Source organism: Temnothorax longispinosus, chromosome 5 (assembly GCF_030848805.1).
Source record: "Temnothorax longispinosus isolate EJ_2023e chromosome 5, Tlon_JGU_v1, whole genome shotgun sequence".
Lineage (NCBI taxonomy): Eukaryota > Metazoa > Arthropoda > Insecta > Hymenoptera > Formicidae > Temnothorax > Temnothorax longispinosus.
The window spans coordinates 14272858-14294143 of record NC_092362.1 but is presented as its reverse complement, the minus strand read 5'-3'; the positions used below and the strand labels follow the sequence as shown (position 1 = coordinate 14294143).

Sequence of the window (21286 nt, the reverse complement as noted above, 5' to 3'; positions counted from 1 at the left end):
TTCCCTCTACATCTCTTTTCCGCTCTTTATCTCTCTCTTTCTTTCTACACTTCTATTTCTCTTCTATCTCTCGTTGAACGTTGGACACGCCGAGAGGGTCAACGCACCTAGCCTAACGAGCAAGCAGTCGACCAACCTATCTATTCTGCCTACCTACCTACCCATCTACCTACTTATCGTCACTTATTCACCGTCGCTCAAGGTGCTTAGATAGCACCTCGAATTGGTGGATCGCCTCTATACATTGTTGGATAGATGCCGTTCGTTTTGGGCCAGGTAAGGCACCTTCTCGCGTGCCACGCATGACGGTAAGGCCCCCCTGGACTACACGGGCCCGCGATAATTCGTAAGCCCGTATTGGAGGAGCAGCGTGGCGCACTGTCGGGTCAGTGATCCAGCTGGAATCGATTTGCAAGAAAACGGTAGGGGCAGAGCAGAGAAAGGGAAGCGGAGTTCTTGAGTGGATAAACGGGAGGTCTAGCGTTGATGGGCGGCCTTTTTTATCTCTGAAATAAAAGAATTCATTATTATCAATCAATTCGAATGGACTAGCTGTCAGTTATCATTGATCAAACATCGTAAATTTCAAGATGGCTGGTTAATACTGCTGACAGATTTTTAGTAAGATAAATTTGTAAGTAACTCTTTTTTAATTGGTGAACTGTTTTTTAATTGATGAAGACGACTTTCGTAATTCGTTCTCGTTCTCGTTATCTGTTCTCTATGATGCTTAACGATTGTGTAACTCGAGACTATTGGTAGAAGACGCTGGGGATGAGTATTTGCATTAATTAAAACGTCTAGTCTACGAAGGGCACGAAGTTATATCGCGACACTTAATGACTGTTAGTCAAGATTTTAAATTGGTCAATACAATACAAAATGTATACAATATTCATCTAGGAAACATGATATTTTGATTGTTAATTTTATCCGCATCTAGTAAATGTTAACATTTCACTATTTACACTGTTTTCACATTCACTGTTTATACTGTAACATATTCCAAAATTACTATAAATGTACAGTGTCTGATTATATTTAGATATTGTTAATAGTTTGATTATAGCTGCAAGATTTTATCAACACACATACTTATACACACACATATAATCATGTTTTAAATATAAATATGAATATAAAATAACACAATACCAAACGCGATATTAATTATAATATTTTTCCTTCTTTTATATTTTGTATCATATCTATATCGTTCAAAACCTACTGTAATTTTACTTGAAGTTTAACTGATTTACATAGCTGGTAGCATCAAAAAATGCTGTTGAAATTAAATCGCGTTTGTTATCAGAGAATGAAATTTGCGATCGAGATTCAACATTCGCGAACGCGAGATCGTCTCGGGACAGGGTGAACGCCCGACCTAGAGGCTGCGCATTGCGTCGCGCTGAGAGCGGCTGCGAGCTCTCGCTGGAGTTTCAACCGAAGCGAGAATGAAGCGGAGCAAAGCAATGAGAAGGCGCGTCGCCGGTAATGCGAGCCATGCGATACGTAAACACGCGACTGTCGTCGAGCGTATCATCTCGATGTTGCGACCATTGCGACGCCTCACAAATCGAGGATTACGCACATTCAAGCACGCATCTATACGCGTGCATATGCAAAATAAGCAGATTTTATGAGGGTCAATGTAAAAGCCTTTTCGAGATATAATACAACGCTCTTGAGAGTCTGTTTCAAATTGTTTTTTTTTTTTTTCGGCCAATTCGACCAGAATCTTCGCACCTCCATCCATGGTGACATCCATGATTTACGATGCAAATATTACGCCATTGTACGAGATAGTCCTTAGGAAATAGTCGACTAGTCAGACCGTGCTACGACGAAGTCGACTCGAGACGGGAGAGGCGGAGTGGTTAGGTCAGGGAGATCCCGACACAAAACTTTGCCACGCACATCGGCACAATCGCCTCGACAACTCGAGCGAGCGTCTCTGCATCTCTTTCTCTCTTTTTTTCTCTATCTCTTTCTCTGCCATCTCAATTGCTCGTTTGCACTCTAGTTCATTCTCCGTCCTTTCTGGTTCCTCCACCTCTCTCATCCTATGCCTCCCTCTTTATACATTCCCCACTTTTCTCTTCTATTCTCAGTTTCTCCTGTCCTCCCTCGCCTTCGCATCTTGCCACCGACGTCACCCTCTTCGCGTCGTCTCCTCTTCCTCGTTCCTTCTCGCTCTATCTCCTTTCCTTTCTTAGCATCGCCTTACCTTTCTTTCTTCCGATTCTTTTCTCTGTTTCTTTCACATCCTTCTCTCATAATATCTTTCACTTTTTCCCAGTTGCTAATGGAGCAACTCGAAGTATAACTCAGCGTGGTCACGCGCGTCTGGACTTGGCGAGTCCTTCGATGACCTAGGATCATAGCAACGCCGACGCGATTAAGATCACCGTTCCTTAACTACGACGACTGAGATGACTCCGCCACTGCGCGCTGATAAGGTGCCGCGTTTCCTGAGTAGATCCATGTCCCACATGAGAGACTGGTTTTCTCTACTAAAGAAAATTGCCAGATACTGAAAATGCATCACATTTTACATTGAAAAGCGCTTATATTTATACACTTGAAAAATTAATTACCAAAAGATCTATTTTACTGAATATATGCAAACAAGACTAGTAAAATATTTATATGTTATGAATAGAGTTATAATAGAGTTTATTATGATAGAGTTCGTTGAACTTAAAGCAGTGCAGACATTGAAAAAGAATTGAACATTATAGTTCTTTTTTCTGAGTAATTCTAATGATTCCCACGATCTATTCCCAAAAAAATCTAAGAGAATCCAAAGTAGTTTGGCCGCGTCTACTTTAGACCTTGAAAAGGTCGATAATCCGAAAGCTTGTAAGTAGCTATCGCGAATCAACAGCAGTCATTTAAAGACTAGTGGTACATATAGAGAGGATCTATGGCTAGCCCGAATGGAAAAGATATAATGTTTCAAACTTATATTTAATTACTATCCGCAAAAGATCAGATAAGCCATATTTTACCAAAAACGACGAACCCAGGAAAGTCTTTATCGGGACATCAAGTCGACTGAATTTACTACGCTGAATTCATGGATGTTACGTGCTTATAAGAGAAGATCCACATCAGGACGGCGTTTCGAAGTTGCCTGTTGCGCAAACCTCGATAGGTAACGTAGGCAGGTTCGTATCTTGCACAATCGCCGTTGGCATATAGAAGCACAACGTAGTAGAAAAAAAAGGGTGTCTGAATTGCTGCAAGAGTCGACTACCGACATCCTTTTCGTCGTAAATTCAACAGATGGTCGTTATTTTTCAAATGTCTCATTAAACAATGATACTCAATTACAATTTTGAAAAACGATTTTGTCGAAAAATCAAATATCCAATATTGACAGTGTCAAATATTTAGTATATCAAGATTATAAACAATAGATACCGCTAGTCATTATTTAATTACATATATCTTTCGAAATATACGATTAATTATTATCGTTAGGCCTTATTATATGCTACCGGATCTTAACTGCCGCTTTTGTATCTTGATATCTATATCAATTAGGATAATACGTATGAACAATATAAGATGTATTATACAAGTATACATCTGATCACATGTCGGATTATTAATAGATAACTTTACACGATTCTTGGTAACATCTTCAATGATGTACAAGACGAACGCACATTACGAGATAACGTACAATATAAGGAGGCTATGATTATCTTGTTCGTACAATTTTATTAATACTTTCAGATGTCCATCAACGTGAAGTCTAATGTGAAGTCTACAATACCTAGTAGATATTAGGCGCGCACCACTGCACTTAATAATTTTCAATATTTTCATGTAAAAATTATTCAAAGTGATGAAAGCCAATTTCGATTATATGACGAATGAAACATCTAGACTTACACTCGTGGCACACATTGACGATGCAAGAGAGCATGTTTGTAAGCTCTTTTATTTAATAATGCCCAATGTAACGCTGTTGTGATTAATATTCGGCCGCGTGTTTCACGTGCGACCAATACGAAAAACCGAAGCAGGAAGTATACGTATGAACGCTGCTAGATCTATATTTCCTCTCAAAAGTGGCCTTAATGATGTCGCGGTGTAACAAGGAGATGCACGCGGCCGGCAAATCGAACCTTGAGGATGATCAAGTAATTTATGATCGTCGTATCGCCCTCTTTCTCTCTTCCTTTCTCGATCTTCCTCTATCTACCTTTTCTTGCCTCTCTTTCTTTCTCATTTCATTTCTCTCGTCTCTACCGCGCACGGGCATAGCAGAAGGACGCGCTACCCCTCCAAACGTGAAGCGGGATGCTGTTGGTGGGATGAGTACCAAGTAGCAACGAGTCATTCACCTTTTATCCTAGTAACACGAAGTCGTAGCTGCAAGCGACGACGGACGACAAACTACAATCTGCACAAGTATCGCGGCGGCGCGGCGGCGCGGCGTATCTAGGTATCCATGCACGGCCATAAGCTGGACCGTGCATTAATTTGTATCGGCAGATGAGACGCTGGCGCGCGTCCTCTCATTCCGTTAGAGTTGTCCCCCTCGTTCTAAATGCAGCATGTATCCGTCAACGAGCGAGCGATTTTGCGATGAGCGAGCAATGACGTCGGGACCGGTTAGTATGTATTAAACTAATGTCATGGTTAAACTCTTTAGATTATCACATTTAGATTAAATTGAAGGCGAGCGTAAAAAAAACACATATATATTAGGTGCACTGAGATTAGTGAAAAATGGTATTCTGATCTCTTGTCTATAAGATGTTACGCTGCTTTCGTGTTTTCCTTCGGCGGAAAACTCTCATTAAAGAATATATCGAAATATAGTCTTGATCAGTCTTTTATCTATATTTTCAAAATATAGATATTTTTGCGTTTTCTAACATTAACGTATATGCGTATTTATTTTTCACTTGCAATTATTTAATTAATTTTATTGTAATATTATATCATTTTGTTATATTAACATCAGTATTTTTCACTTTTAGAAATTTTTAAACTAATAATTTGATAATCACTATTCGCATTGAAGCGACAAAATTTAATATAAATTATTAAGTAATTTACTTTTTATTTTTATCTTTTTAAAATAATTTCTTAACGGAGTAGAAGTTTTTTATTACACAAACACCTCAAATTAAGGTATATATTAACCTATCAAGTTTCTATTTAAATAAAACTTTATTAAGTTTGGTATTGCTACTAAAACTTTCAAGTTGCTTTATTCAAACTTATATCATTAGAATATAATGGCAGAATACAAAGAATGAACAATGACGATAAACCGGCCTACCGGGCAATGCCTTCAGCACAAACGAGGGGACACGTTGCAGCTGTTGGGTCCTAAGGAGAGTAGCTTCTGTAGCTGCTCTTAATCCGCTTAATAATAATCTCAATATGCAACAAACATTTTAACACTTGCCGTGATTCTTTTACGATTTTCTATATCCGAACGGTTTTCTCGCCACGCAATTTTTTATAATTGAAGCTAATGCAATAAGATATCAATTATCTTATCAGTTATCTATATATACTGTCAGGTAATGAGCAAAAATTTTCTTATTGTGTTTTAGGATTAACATAAATTTTCTTATGCCGAATGCAGAAATACAATAATTTATAGCTCCGGTACCTCCGGTCAATATAGCATAAATTTATTTGTAACAATTTAAAATTTTAATCGTGGCTCTCCCCCCGACAATGTTAATAATAACAATTTTGTGACAACATATTTTTACTTGTAAGTTTGTAAAATTTGTTAGCTTCATTTACTTTTTGAAACAGCAACGTAAAAAAATGCATAATATATACATACGTATAGTCATGTAAATCAAATGTAGGAAAATCGTTAACTTTGTGGTATGCCGTAGCTCGAGGACATGGTTTCTAAAATAATAACTTCTCGATCGATTTCGCGTGAGGTCAATGAATCCATCCTACTACCTAACGCTAGAAATAGTGTTAGAGGACAATGTAGCAGTTCCGCCAACGCTTTTGATAATGAAACAGCTTCAACTCACGCAACGTATTTAAAATTTAAAATATTTTTACGTATTATTACAATAGCATAATATTTGTGCGAGTAACAAATATGAACTAAATTTTTTATTCGCAAAACCGCAACAATTGGAAGTGAATAAAAATATCAGGCTTATATTACTTTAAATTATACGTCGTTCTTTTATGCATTCAGGCCATATATTTCACGACCCATATATATTCCGTTTATTCGAAACCCGAACAAAACAATCCCTTTTCTGGACAGATATTTGGACATTATATATGGCATATCGGATCTTAAAATGTGCTGATAGCCTCACGTCTAACTATCTAGTCTAATAATCATCGTTTACCGTTGACGACTAATTCTGATTTGAAAAATTCCTGTGGATCCATCCGCGGTACCTCCTCTCTTTCGAGAGTTTCTCCCTTCTTTTGGTCTGGCGAATCCCACTTTTCTCCCCACGTGAGGCCCAGTGCGAACACGTGGAGGTTGGGCTTATGAACCGAACGATATATCGGGGGAAATTTTCCGAAAGCTCGGTCGGAGTGCCAATTGCCGCTGTAGCCGACAGCAACGGCCAATCGCCGTTGCTCCTAGTCGGACAGGTGGGGGCCCGCCGAGACTTAAGCGAGGCCACTCGCCGTGGAGCTGTCAGAGCTCTGTGGGGCACGGTCACGCACACACAGCAGCCGGTCCCTTCAGTTTTTCCGGTGGCGTCCGCCTCCTCGATCGTCGTCTCCGGATCGCGTGATATTCTTTGCGATTCATTCACCGTTTCCCGATCGATCTGCCACACTTGAGACCGCAGACCATTTCGTGGATCACATCGACTATCATTCCGTTCGCGCACCGTCATTTCATTTGACGATCATCTTGAAGATTTCCGATAATTCAGGACATTTCAGAGCCGCCGTTTTCACGGGATCGCACGGGCTACTTGAAGTGTCAGAAGTGTCTGTAACGCTCTGCTAGCTTTCCAAGGGAGCCGAGTAAGAAGATATGGCTCGGCAGTTGGACCCCACCGGTCTCTACTGAAGACGTTTTTCTTCGCGATCAAGCAACTACATACTTCCGCTTTCAGTGTTGTTGAAGATCATTATCGTCGACATGGCAGCAGGAGGATTGGACCCCACCGGTCTGTACTGAAGTGCTGTCGAATAACTGCGTTTCTCAAGACCGCTCATACATATATCCATATCTCTCCGAATATCTTTCGATTGACTTTCAATTAAAATTGTGCAACATGGCTGGACTTGATCCAACCGGTCAGTATTGAGAAGGTGAAGGAAGGTCCCGGAAGAATCGAGGAAGTAGGAAAGAGTTCCGAGAGATATCTCAAGGTCACGACATGGCTGCTACCGGAGGTCTAGATCCGACCGGACAGTACTGAGATATCAAAACCTCCGAAATTCGGAGGAAACATCCTTGTAGATTGGTGATAACTGACATCAATGATGGAAGAAGTGAGAGGAAGAGAGGAAGTCTCATCTTCCAACCTAAGGAGACTGAGATGGAGCATCCATATTCGTAAGGGACGACATCGGACATTCCTTGTAAATGTGGAATGTCAATGAAGATGCCGAATCTGCCTACGTACAGGGTGAGTGTTTCTTGTCTTATTTAATCGAAATATTCGAAATTAATATTAGCTGCGTAGCTAGATTATTACGTGATGTCAGTTTTAATCGCAATTGTTCGACCGATCTGCTTCGATTGTACTAGCTTTATTAGACCCTGTCTCAATTACTACGACTAACTTGTCTATTCTCGCACGTGTTTGTCATGGTTACATAATCTATGACAGTGATTTGCTCGAGCTCGCGATCAGGTCGCGACTCGCGACTATTCGCGAGCTTCTCTTTCGGCGGTCAACCCTCTCTCACCTCCGCGAGCCTTGCTCCTTCTCACTCCGCGATTCACCTTCTCTTCCTACCATCTCCGACGTAACCGTGGTCGCGTCGAGATTGCAAAAGAAGGGAGAAAGATTTCTTCAAAGATGACCCGCGCATGACCGACGATCCAAAAGGAGGAGGGAGCCAGTTAAGAGGAGCGCCAGGGGGAACAGGGCAGGAGGAGACTCACGTGAGGTGGGACCGCTTGATTATTTAACGTTACGTCACCTCATCCTATATCGATACCTATGTTTGCAACCCATTGGTTACCGCGATCTAATCGAGATCGGTGAGATAGGAGACCCTTGATAGAATCCCGTGGTCGATACCGGTTGTCTAATTTTGACAGACGTGAGATTGGACGTTAGAATATACGCGAGGCAGCGTATCTCACTGCTGTAAATGCGTGTTTTATCCTTTCTACCCGGTTTTCTTGTCGCGGTTACAAGCAGGTGCCCCTCTGAGAGTCAGTCTAGACCATTCACCTCGCTATTACCTCCAGCATAGACCCGAATATGTTCCGGCATGCAATTAAACGAGCTGTAGCATCATGTCTAATTGCGATCATCTAAACCCACGATTGAGTATCTTCTTTATTTTTACTATTTGAGATAGATCCAATAAAATATTTTAAAACAAGTCGTATGCACATATCTCTCAGTTTGCTGATAAATTGCAGCTAAAAATCTCTTTCTCTATCCGTTTGTCGATGTATTTAACGATATACTTACGCGATCTTTTGTATCAAACAGAATTTCTAAAAGAACTTTTGCAATAAAATATATTCTGCTAGCAAGTTTTTATAATAAATATATAAATACATCTTCGCATAATTTATTTAATAATCAACTACGCGATACTAATCACGATCGAAATAATATTCGCGCAAGCGATTATATCACAAATATTCGGCGTACCGGCTCGCAATCGTGCATGCAATGATGCGTCTCGTCGCCAAATATAATCCTACATAAAATAGAGAAATCCTGGAAAAATTGCTCTAGAAATCCGTCGCGCTCGGCATTATCGACTTGCGGGCGTGTCGCGTCGCTTTCGCAAAGTCACGAAATTAGTCTCGGTCCCATGGGAAAGACAAGACCCCGATATAGTGGGTATAGCCGAGGAGGAGGCCCCGACTGACTCCTCACATGGCCGAGTTCATTGACACCACCTGAGTTTTGGGCATTCACCGTCTCGCTCGCGCGTACATACCGTCGATCGTACTCTCCTCGTCAGGAATAAGCGATCGTTCCTTCGCTCGTCCGTTCGCTCAAGTCAAGTCCGCTCGGTCAGCCACCGTTCCTCTTCCTCCTCGATGACCGTTTCGTGGGATCCCCTAGGTTTCGCGGAAACAAGCCGCGATATGCCGCGATCCGTCATTGTTTTCTCGCGCGTTCGCGAACGAATCAACGCGATCTCTGCGAGATTTCCGGAGAAATTACGTTAATTTTTATGGAAAATAAGAGCGATATTGTCGACGAACTCGACTCAATCGGGAGCGGACGTGGGCAGATTCTTCAAAGTTTTCTTCTGCGCGGTTGTGCGGCTCGCATACATGAACCTCTTCCGGGTGCGTCCCAAACCGTTCGTTAGCTCTCGCGCAAGGTGTGTACAAGAGCAGCGCGGCAATTTGCCGTGATTACTCGACGAATATTTGCACATTAAAAGATAGATGTACCGCGTTGTATTTCTATTCCAAAACTATGTAAAACAGATATGTTTTATACTTTACTTTTTTTTTAATTAAGAATAAATTTATAATTGTAGCTATGCGCAAAGAATCAGTCAACAAATGCACATGACAGATAATATATTTATCACGTCAATGAAACGTGTCTCATATTATGGTCGTATTATAGATGTATGTATGAGATACATACATATCTCCAGATATCAAATACTCAAACTTGCGTAAACTTGAGACAATTGATGTTATTTTATTATGACAATCGATTTATGGCGTAAAACTTGTATACAATAGCGTCGTGCACGTCGTTGAGAGAGAAGGAGAGAAAAAGAGAGAGAACCCCATTCCCTTACTTTAATGCGGCGTACACCGGAGGCGCCGTCGCCGGGTGTAATTTCGAACCGCTTCCGTTTATTCGCCGTCATAATGTTTGCCTCGCCGTACGATCTTATTACTAGAATAATAGACAAATAGAAGCTGCAGAGATAGAATGTACAAAATGCTGCCGTTGCTACTCTTGCTGCTGTTGCTGCTGCTGCTGCTACTGCTGTACAGAAATACCGAGACGGGAAAGCAAAAGAGGAAGAATGGGGATAGAATGACAGGGGAGAGAGGGAGAGGTGGAAGAAGGAGAGAGATCACGCGTGACCTAGGACAACATACCGCGCGACCTGCATGCCAATCGTCTCTCTCTTACTCTCGCACGTACTCGCACATTCTTTCATTTCTCTCTTACTCGAACGCGCGGTTTCTCTTCCCGTGTCGCACCGCCGTCTTTCTTCCTCCCTCTTACGCCGCTCCCCCTCGCAGTAATAGGCGTACCGAATCGTACTCCTCGTTCCGCGATCGTGACGCATCGGTCGTGGTTTTAAAACAAGGCGCCGCGATGCTATCGAACCCAGGCAGACGGGCTCGCGGATTTTGGCAGGCAGACTTCTGCGCGGGCAACGCATCACGCATAACAATAGCGTTATCGTATTTGAATTTGGTGGACGTGGTCGGATATATGGTGGCAGTTTCGGCCCACGTGCACGCAGCACGCAAACTCTTCTCTATGAGCAGAAAAATTAAGACGGACCTTACTTAAAGTGAACGGTCAATGTTAATCTTTATTTTTTTAAATGTTTTTTTTTCTCATTTCTCTTCGAAGGGCCAATTAATTCTTTGTCGAACACGTATGCATATGAGGAATATGTGATTCAATATGTTGCGTTTACCTCAATATGACAAAATAAACTGTAAACGCTCCTCTTTACATTTGGGTATTGTTACTCGCTATTATATATATTATGTACATTACGTTTTTATATAAATATGTGACATCTCATCACATTTCTTCGAATATTATCTCTTCGATGGACGATCACCTGGCAGTTCTCTTCAGAGCGTTTCGGAGCGATACTTTTCCTTCGAATAATCCGATAAGTATCATCGCACGTGTCTGACACGTGGTCGACTTGACCGGCAACATTATCACGTATGAAAAACGCCGTTGTACATATACTGGATGCCGGTCGGTATTCAACGACCGACATTGCGGCATAAACTGCCGCGATAATAGGATAAATCGACTCGGTTGCAATTAACGTCGGGGTGGGCGCGTTAAATCACGATACGTGTTGAACGAGTGCGCAATATCATCGGTTTAGTGGACATCTCGAGCTAAAGCACGGATAATACATAAAGATGCGTTTCTACGACGCACGAGAAGAGATCGCGCGGCATTACGATCGTAGACGCAAGACGCCGACTGCTCTCGTCGTCCCCGGTCCCCTTCCAATCTCCCTATCTTCCTCTCTATAGCGAGCATCCACGATCATCCTTCTCCTCCAACACCTCCTCCTTCTTCTTTTCCTCCGCCATCTCTGCCTCCTCCTTTCCCTTGTTACCTACTCCGTCCTCTCCCGCTGTGGTCGCCTCTTTTTTCGGCGGTTCTCCTTCTTTTTTCTCATGTCCAGGAGATTCGGAGGTTCGTTCACCTTACGAGGTATCTACTGCTTGGACTTGTCTATTCCTATGGGAGCCGGGAGTATTGCCGCGTGGCCGATTATAGTCATATAGTTGACTAGAATAACACGCGATCAGGCTGTCCTATCCAAGATCACGCTCGATGAGCTACGCCGAACCGGGGCAGAGAAGTTTTAATTCAACATTCTTCAGATTCTCCCCGGTTTTCTTCGCAGTTCACCGCGTCTGGTCGGGTCTCGAAAATCCTGCATTTCCTTCCCACTCATGACGATCGCCTCGTGCCTCGTGTATAATGCTCAACCTTGCGCTATCGTACTCGCCATTGAACCGATTATAACATTCTCCATCTAGCAAAGATCGACGATCCGTGACGGAGATCGAGGAAAATTATGTTGCCAATGCGACACGACGATGTTGGATTTATCTTCGTTTGATCCTGTTTCATCATCGTTTGCATCGTCAATCTCTCAGTATATATTTGCGACAGCACGCCATCAACCATCCACGTTTGACTCCAAGTATGTTATTCACGCGATAAAGGAATCTCCTCGTTCGATAACCGCCGACCTTTCTCGAGCGAGCGCGCGAGCACTCGCGCATCGTATTTAACCATCCGCGAGCGAGCGAAAAAATTTCCGAAAGGCCAATATCGTCTGCATCGTAGAGCGACGCGAGCTTAGCCTAAGGGTAAATGGGCCAGGGCCATCGTTGTGGCTCATGCAACACGAAATTCCCTCGAAGCACCCGATAGTCTAATAGAAAGAACGATATCACGATTATACCAGGCACTCATCATCGGGCGGCATCTTAGGCTGTGTTCGATGCATCGAAGGTCTGACCAAGCAAGCGGCATAATGCCAACCAGTGGCATTTACGGCGGTAAGACCACCTTTGCCTCGACTCTTTCTCTCCCTATCTATCTATCTCTCTCTCTCTTTCTTCTTCTCGTCCCGCTCTTTCCTTCACACCCTCGCGCACCGTCTTTATCTTCGTCTCTCTCCTTCTCTGTCCGTTTCTCGTTCTCTTTGCTCCTGTCTCTTTCTTTGTCTCTATTTTTCTCTTCCTCTCTCTTTAGCTCATTCTCGCGGCGCGGCGCACGGGTCTCGAGCAGCAGCTTCTTTAGCGTTCCATTACCGATGTTCTATGGAATGCATCGGTCTCTCACAACACCTACGAAGACCAAGTCCGCGGAATTGGCCTTAAATTCTTAAAATCCAAGACAACGGAGCTGAACTTTTTGCTTCTTTAATAATCGACACGTGTGTCCGTTAAAGAGACAAAAAGGTGCAAGAAGAGCATCAATCGTTAATGTTCCAATCATAACTATTTGTACATAAGAACATTTCGGTCAACAGGATTTTTATAGCACAAGATATTAAAAATTAAATCATTCATTTATCGATAGAAAGATTACAGACAGATGACATTACATGTAGCCTGATTTTATTTTAGAAATCTGTCTGACATAATTAGCAATTATGTTATGTCTTCTGTTAGATTTTGTTAAGATATGATAAACTTCAAATTCCTTTAATTTTGGACATTACGAAACGTTTATATTGAACATTGTCGACAATACTCTTGGATACACATGTATGACACATGACACATATACTTTTACCATCGCAGTAAAAATTTATTTAAACGTTACAAACATTAGTCAATACGGATCGTATAATTCGAATGAGTAATACATACACATGCATCTTTTAGCAGTTTAAAACTTTGATAAAATTATACCAATGATTTGATATTCGTTAATTCGCGAATTTCAATCTTGAAATTTTAAACTATATAAATGGTATCATGCAATTCGCAGTAACCGAAGTAGACCCTCAGTTTAGTGTCCTCTTACACATAAATTTAATTAAGTTACTCCAATATATCGTTGGTGTTGGTCTATGATATATTATGAAGATGATATTCTAACGACTAATATCTTTACAATTACTGGTGACATCTTATTATAAATGGCCAAGAGCACTAATGCTGCAAAAATAAGCAATCACGGCGTACTTCCTTGACGATTACAGTAATCCTTGGTGCGATAATTGACATATATTTATAATCAATGACTACGTGTCTGCGGATGAAAATGGGCCAATCATGACGACATCCCCATGCGGGCATTCCAACCGAGGCAAACTGTACAGAGGTCCTCTGAGCAATTGTACTCGCGTGCGGTAGCGCACGGTGCGGCCACGGCGCGGCGATCTATGGTGATAGAAGCGCCGTTGGCGTTGGTGATGGTGAGCGGATCGCCTTGACGAGAAAATCACGTGGCCGCGGGAAATGACTTGTTATATAAACTAACGATTATCTCGGTACTTGTACATTGCCATTGCACGTCTAATCCGACGAGTCTGACACGGCCGTCTCGGCGGCCCTGCGATAGACGACGTGTCTCACGTTCTCGTGTCGCATTTATCACGACCGTGCAAGAATAACGACGCGGCGAGATAACGGATAACGCCCCCGTGAGCCAATCATGCGTGCGCTCTCGACAGTCTCGACTCGATTCCACTCGATCGGGAAATTCAATTCTGCAGAAGCAACAATCAAGGATAACTTGAAGTGTTATCGTCACGTCTCGAGAAATTTATTATTCACCAAGTGCTCAGTGCTTCCTAGGGGTTACGCGGAAGCGTAGAGTCGCACCGGAGGCTCGCGGCAACTACGGAGGATCACGCGAGTGAACCGCATATCTAGGGCAGCGAAATGCAATCGAATAGTCTAGGCCGCGATGCGAGAAAATCAGTGCGGAGCACTCGTGGTGGTAGCGGGTGCACGAGACGTAAAGGTAGAAGTAAAGCCAAGAAAGTAGGTCAACGTTGAGTCGGACGAGTCCGAGAACCAAGTTCAGGGGCAAACTGCAGCGCCATGCCCGGAGCCACGGACTCCTTTCGTGCCTTAGGTTAAGTTCTTTCTCTCTTTCTTTCCCTTGTCGATGTGCACACGCATACGCGTGTGGACGCGTGTGGACGCGTGTACAGACCGTGCGCGGTCTATCTCTCGCTCTTTCTCAGAGAGGAGAGAACACAAAGGGAAAAAGAGAGAGTACGCTATACAGGAGGCGGTCTAACGGACTCCGCTCTGGTCTGCCTAGTTTTATTTTTCTGACGGACCCAAGCCTGGCCATTCGTTCCGTTCCTCTCTTGCCCGCCTTGGACCCTCCCTCGCACGCGTGCACGACTGCACGCGCGCGCGTGTGAGTACAAGAAGGGAGAGGGAGCGATCGTACCTGCGCTTCTCCTTATTTTCTCTTTCTCCGCGTTAGCTGATCTTGGCCTAGGTCTCACTAGCGCCGTTGCTCCCGCAGCCCGCAGCCGTCGTTACCGCTTCGAGAGTGCTTTCTCCTGAGCAAACTGGCGTTTCATGACACATTTTCGGCCGAACTTGGCCCAGAAATAACTGAGTTGGAAAGTGTAAGTGAAACCCTTCGCTCTCGAATAACCGTTTCTAGCCATGACGATGGTTCGACGCGTCTACTTTAGACGAGTGTTACGTTCTTCTTTGATATGGTAGGATATGATATTTCATAACTTTCGTTAGTTCCATTACGCATTTTGACTCACAATCAATCGCTTGATACATTCTCTAAAAAACTTAATCTTTTGTGGAAATCTATATATACGTTTACACTGGGATTACGATAGTTCTCGGCTTTACCTTTCCGTTCCTCGAATTCTCTTTCACTCCTCCGTAATGACGCGCGGCAAAGAAAAGGATCGAGCGAGTAAAGTGACCTCGGCAAAATCGTCACGAAGGCTGTCCGGCGCGCGTGCGAGCGCGAGCTCGAGCGCGCATATTATGCTCGCTGTATTCTACCAGCCGGAAGATATATTATATCGATTAGCGATAAAGCGCGCCTATCACCTATCCACCTAGCGAGCGCACACAGGCGTAGACAGGTAGGCTGATGTGGTGGGAAGGTGGTCGGCCTCAAGTAGGCAGGATATAGGTAGCGGGTAGCCAGCGGGTCACTCGGCCCGTCTGTTTTACGTCTTCGTACACTGCTGTTTCACATGTACGTGTGCATACAGCGGCGCGTCCGCGCATTTCAATCCACTTATCGCGCCACATGCGAACCGGCTAAATCGCGTGCTGTTACACACGCTTCATAGTATTATCTCCGTTCCGAGCGCGTGCTCTTGAACGCGAGAAGCTGTAGGAAGCGCGCGGACACACGCGCGAATGAATGGAAGCGCAAGTGATTCTTGCGCTGTTAGACGTGCATGGTGCATCTCGTGCAGCCGATGCTGTGCGGATATGTGTATGTATGTATATGCTCTCTCGCGTTGCCGGCAAATTGTCCCTGAGGATACGCGATCGGTTTGTCAGGGCGTGGTTTCCTATGCAGTTTTTGCCCGCCTAGAATGCACTAGGCGGCCTTCGCTGAGATCAGGATATCCCGCCGCTCGTTTTTCCCCCTGCCATTCCAACATACACCCACTTCAACTTCTGTTTTACGCTGCGCCCTCCGTAAATGCACTAATTCTGTCACATTTTGAATTATTCCTACTTGCGTGACAAACCGATATGCAGGTTACTAATATCGTAATTTGCCGTATTAATTACCGATAACTGATCTCCTGCATTGACTTCAGTTGGATACATTGAAAGATAAAAATTCAAGTTAGATACTTTGTTGCTATGTGTGGCGATGTACTATTATTAAAATCTATTTATATACATAAATATTTATGCTAATAGCGTTCTGTTTGTGATATGTATACTTCGTATTACGTACAATCTAATCGTACGTTATTAACGAGCCTTGAATTAATAGAGCTATTTCTTATTGGTTGTTTTAGGAATCAATCAGCAACGACACCACTGCCATCGAATTACTTCATCGTTCTCATCTTCAATGACGAGGATATAGTGAAGTCTACTCGAGAATGGAAGGATCAGAAACTTTACACTGCCATGGAAATTCACCACCTAGTCGTTCCATCTCTTTCTTCATCTCTGTCTCTTGCGGAGACACGCGCGACTCTCGAGGGCGAATAATGTGAACACTCGGGAGAGATCGTATTCGTTTCTTTTGATATTCGTGACACCACGAATGTTCCGCGATCCGCCGTACACTACCGATGTAGTAATCACGACAAGATGCTATATTTTTTGAAATTTATATTGCGCGTTAAGACACGGTGGCCACGCGGAAACGCATTTCATATAATAAAACGCAACTTTGAGAGCAACGAGAAGAGCAACGCTTCGGCCTCGGTTAACACCGAAAAAACTTTTCCTACCGTCCGATATCTGCTTTGTCCTCATTATCATTGCTGTTGCTACTATTAATCGCCATTTGTATTGATGTCTGCCACAGTGATCGAGACATTTACGCATGCAACAACATCGCGCTATTACCGTTATCGCTACACTATCAACGTTGTTACGACTAATATGATCACCGTTAATATATCTTTTTCCTGTTGCTTCGAATGTCGATGATATCGTCGAGCACTACACATATAGATTGAACAGTATAAACAGAGCTGATTATTTAGAAAAATCCCGTTTCCTCTCTTGGTGTGGCTCTTTAGTATTCGCGTTATATAAACTACCGAGAATTATGCAGTTAAAGCAGATAAATTTAGATGAGGCAATAAATCATTTTGCTATCGTAAGTAAGATCGATCCTGATTATTTATACGGAGGTCCATATTCAGTGATTTTTAATATTTTACATATTAAACACACATATTACTTAAAAAATAAAAATTAAACGTAAACACAGCAAATTTTATCGAATTTCAAAAAATAAATGAATATCAGGATTTGCGCTTTTTTTGAGTGTATACATATATTATTTTAATCGATTTAATATTTAGACATAATTGATGAACAAATTTTGTTGAAACTGGCGAAAATTTCAAATTAAGTTTGTTTGACTTACTTCTAAATATTGGATACGATTAATATTCTTGAAACTAAAAATTAAGAAACTGCGAAATATGTAGTCAATCAGAAAAAAACTCATTTCTGAATTAGCTTCCAAAATTTTAATGTATGTTTCCAAAAAAACTAATCGGTTTTCACAGTTTTATAATAAATTTGAAAATGGCGGTTTTCTTTGAAATCGCGAAGACTTGAAAAAGTAATATCCGCGCGCAGAAATCGCCGTTTACACAGACGATACACGAATGTCCAGCAAACTGATCGTTCGCGCTCGTGCGACGTATGGCGGTGTCTTTCGAGAGTCTGTGCGAAATCGATCAGACACCTTCGTGATTATTATCAGGAAGCGATCGCAGTGCATACACCGGTTGCGCATTGTTACACATAATTTCTTTCCGTCGGCTGTATCGTAATGCGCGATTCGCGCGTTTCGAACCACGACGACCGCGTACTTTGCATTCCTCGCATACATCGACTCGCTTGGTGCGCGAGCTCATTGCAACTCGTTCTCGCACACGAGCACGTACGAGCGCACACGCACAAACACGGACCGAAGCGTTTAGCCGCGCTTTTGCGCGAGCTGGAGCGCGTGTTCTTCACCTACGTATATGTGTACGAGTTACCGTATTTCTCTTAATTACCACAACGATCGAGTAGCACATAGGTAAACGTTCGCGTTCTGTCTATTTCTTACTTCTTAACTATTATTCTAATTCTTATTATCATCTTTTACCATTATTATTTTTATCATTAATCTATTGTATTATTATAATTATCATCTTTATTCAATTATTATTATTGATATTATTCTTGTTTTCCATTGTTACTCGTTAAGTGTTTCGGGACTCTTTCTCTCGCGGCTCTTTTTCGTTAAGACGCCGAGTACCATGGGGGATGGCGAGTATGAAAGCGAGAATGACGAGCGGGAGGAGGTAGTCGAAGATGCGTTTTCTTTTAGCGAGTAAAGAGGCGAACGCGTGCGTGCACGGGGAAGGATGCGAGTGTTCTTTTTTTCTTTTTTTTTTTGTACAAATGCATGTGCGAGAGACAAGCGGGACTGAAGGAGAAGCGAAGAAAGAGATAAGAGATATATATACACATACACACAATATAAATAAATATATATTTTTGTACCTTTTATCTCGAGGAAAATCGACACCTCGATAATCGAGACGCTCGCGATCGACCGCGATCGACGCCGCGCGTCCGACGGCGGTCTTACCGTATCATGTATCTCTCTCTCCTCGTCATGATCCCCGTGACCTTTCCCTATTGGAACGCAACGATCCGTAAGGCCGATAAGAGTTCGTTACTTGAGGTCACGTTCGGAAAAGCGCGTCAATAGTTTCTATTATTAATCGTGAATTGCCGCAATTGTCGCCGTACGTCTGAACGTTACCCCGACTAAGATCCACGGCGTTGGTAACGAGTTTCTAATTCCGAAAACTGTCTCTTAAATTAATTTTTCCTTCCGCTCCCGTGCGAATCATAGGTAGATCGTAGCTATTTGTTTTTCTTTTTTTTTTCTTTGTACAAGAAAAATGATAAATGCGAGAAAAATAAAGAATATGAAACAAAGCCGTTGAGCGTTGGTGATAGCCCTTTTTGTTCCGTCACCTCCTTCACCGCTTCCTTTGTGTCGGCCTTCAAGGATAATGCAATACAACTATTTCGTCGTCCGTGAACGACTTCTCGACTTTCTATAATTGAGTCATTTCTGAATGCTCTTTTTCCGCCCTCTTTCTTTTGCCCTGCTGCCTTTTTGGTCGTTCTGAGAGCGAGAGACTATCGATTCCTTTATTCTAATGTATTATATATTCAATAAAGAGGTTTCTTTGATCTTTACATGTGACCTGTACAATGTAATGTAACACCGGCAAACGTACGAACAAGCAGAAAATCGTGTCAAACATAAGAGATCTCCTACACGTGATAGATATATCACGATTATGATATAATCACAGTTTTACTTCATCAAAGATACACCAAGCTATCTATCTATAGAAACTGAGACATTTTCATAGGTCATGGACCATATTTATGGGATTTGATTTACCCGTAATTATTACTTACAGCTAAACGGTTAGCCTTAACTTTTAGCAGAAAATAATAACCCTAAGATGATGTCTTTACTGCTGGTGGTCTTGTATCTTTTGATTTATTGTTTTATCATCCTCCGTTTTTCCATTATAGGCGATTATACCAACATAACAACTCCCCGTCGCGATTTACAGTCTCACCCTCTTCTCGAAGCTACAAGAAATTCGCGTTATCGCTGCGAGTACCGGTGCTAATCACGAGATATCAGGGATTGGTGGCGCCTAGGGCACGTGGCACGCGCACATCTCTTTTGTTTTTGCAGACCACCAGGCGACTAGGCACTAGGTTACTGGATTCTCTTCTCGGGTTGTTCGCTCTTCCCCTTCTGCCGGTGTCCCCACCATCACTATCCAGCGATCGCCGGCTCTCTCTCCCTTCAATTCTTCCATAAACGCAGGCGACTTATGGTGCCCCAGATGCGATGTGCAGTTTCGTCCATATCACGCCGACACATGCTGTTGACGTAGGGTTTTAATCCATGCTGTGCCTTTTGATTAACGGTTTTTTTTCTTATTTGTCACTTTTTCCACTTAACGATATCTATCATGCGAGAGCCATTTACCCAGAATGGAATTTTTCTGACATTCGGCAAAAGAAGCCAAGATATTCATTCGCTGTTGCATTTATATCTGTTAAATAACTGTCACTTACAGAACTTTTGATCTCCATTTGAATTAAACTTTCCGGTGACATCTTCCGTTACGATCTGTTGATTCAACATTATAGCTCTTGACACATATCAATGTAAAACTCCGAATTTAAAATTTTAAAAGAGTCTTCAAAATACCGTTTGATCAAAATTTGAGTGAAATTAAATGTTAATTTTGTCAAATAATTGTAACTTAAAAGCTTTTATTTTACAAATAAATTTTTATTTTATTTTTGATCTTTCATAATTAGATTTATGGATCTAGATAATCTCGAACTAATTAAAACCATTAGTTCTAAAATTTATCGTTTACAAGTGACAAAGATATTTTTTATTCCGATAAGTATTCGAATAACAGAGTAACAGGCAGGTAGCTTCTTATTATGTAGAATTGTCTGCGTCAATTGATTTTACAGCATTATTTACAAGTGGATTATTATATTTTATCTTCACATAGAGTAGGTATGAAATTAATCGTAATTGCCGCACAGAACTCAATAATGCAGCATGATTGTTGCAACCAAAGTCGAGGTCACCTGAAGTATTTCTTGCAAACTAAGATTGCGGGATAATAAAGTTTTTCTCAGTCGCGATTTGCGATGAGAAACGATCACTTTGCTTAGATATGCTTGCAGTTTATTAATAGATCTCTTTATAATATATTCACATCTGTACGACTGTGTGTTTATTAAAATTGTTTTTGTAGATGTCTAAGAAGTAAATTGCAAAAGCTCATCAATGCATACGTCGAGTATGTGTACGTGTACACTGACAATGAGTTGAAGATTATTCTTATCTATATTTTTTTCATTCCTTAGTAGATTTCAATGTTTCTGTGAAAAATTTGGGAACTCGGTATGGTACCTGTTCAAAGAAAACCTAAATGAATTGTTTACACTTTAAATCATTATTATTTCACGTTTACTGCCGCCTTTTATTTTACGCGTCTACTCTCTTTTTTGTGTTATAATATATGATCTACTTTTAACAGATCAGGTATGTTCGGTTTTTTGTAATACCGTTATGGGACCTACAAAGAGGAAAGCCTTGGCGACGATCTTGTGATT

At 42.0% G+C, this 21286-nt stretch overlaps 1 long non-coding RNA gene across 1 annotated transcript; it reads left to right on the top strand.

Annotated features, from left to right (window-relative positions):
- The first annotated feature begins 6675 nt into the window (after positions 1-6675).
- Positions 6676-19048, top strand: LOC139813282 (uncharacterized). Its single transcript, XR_011732117.1, has 2 exons — positions 6676-7616; positions 16378-19048. It is a non-coding gene; the product is annotated as an uncharacterized lncRNA (long non-coding RNA).
- Positions 19049-21286: the final 2238 nt, after the last annotated feature.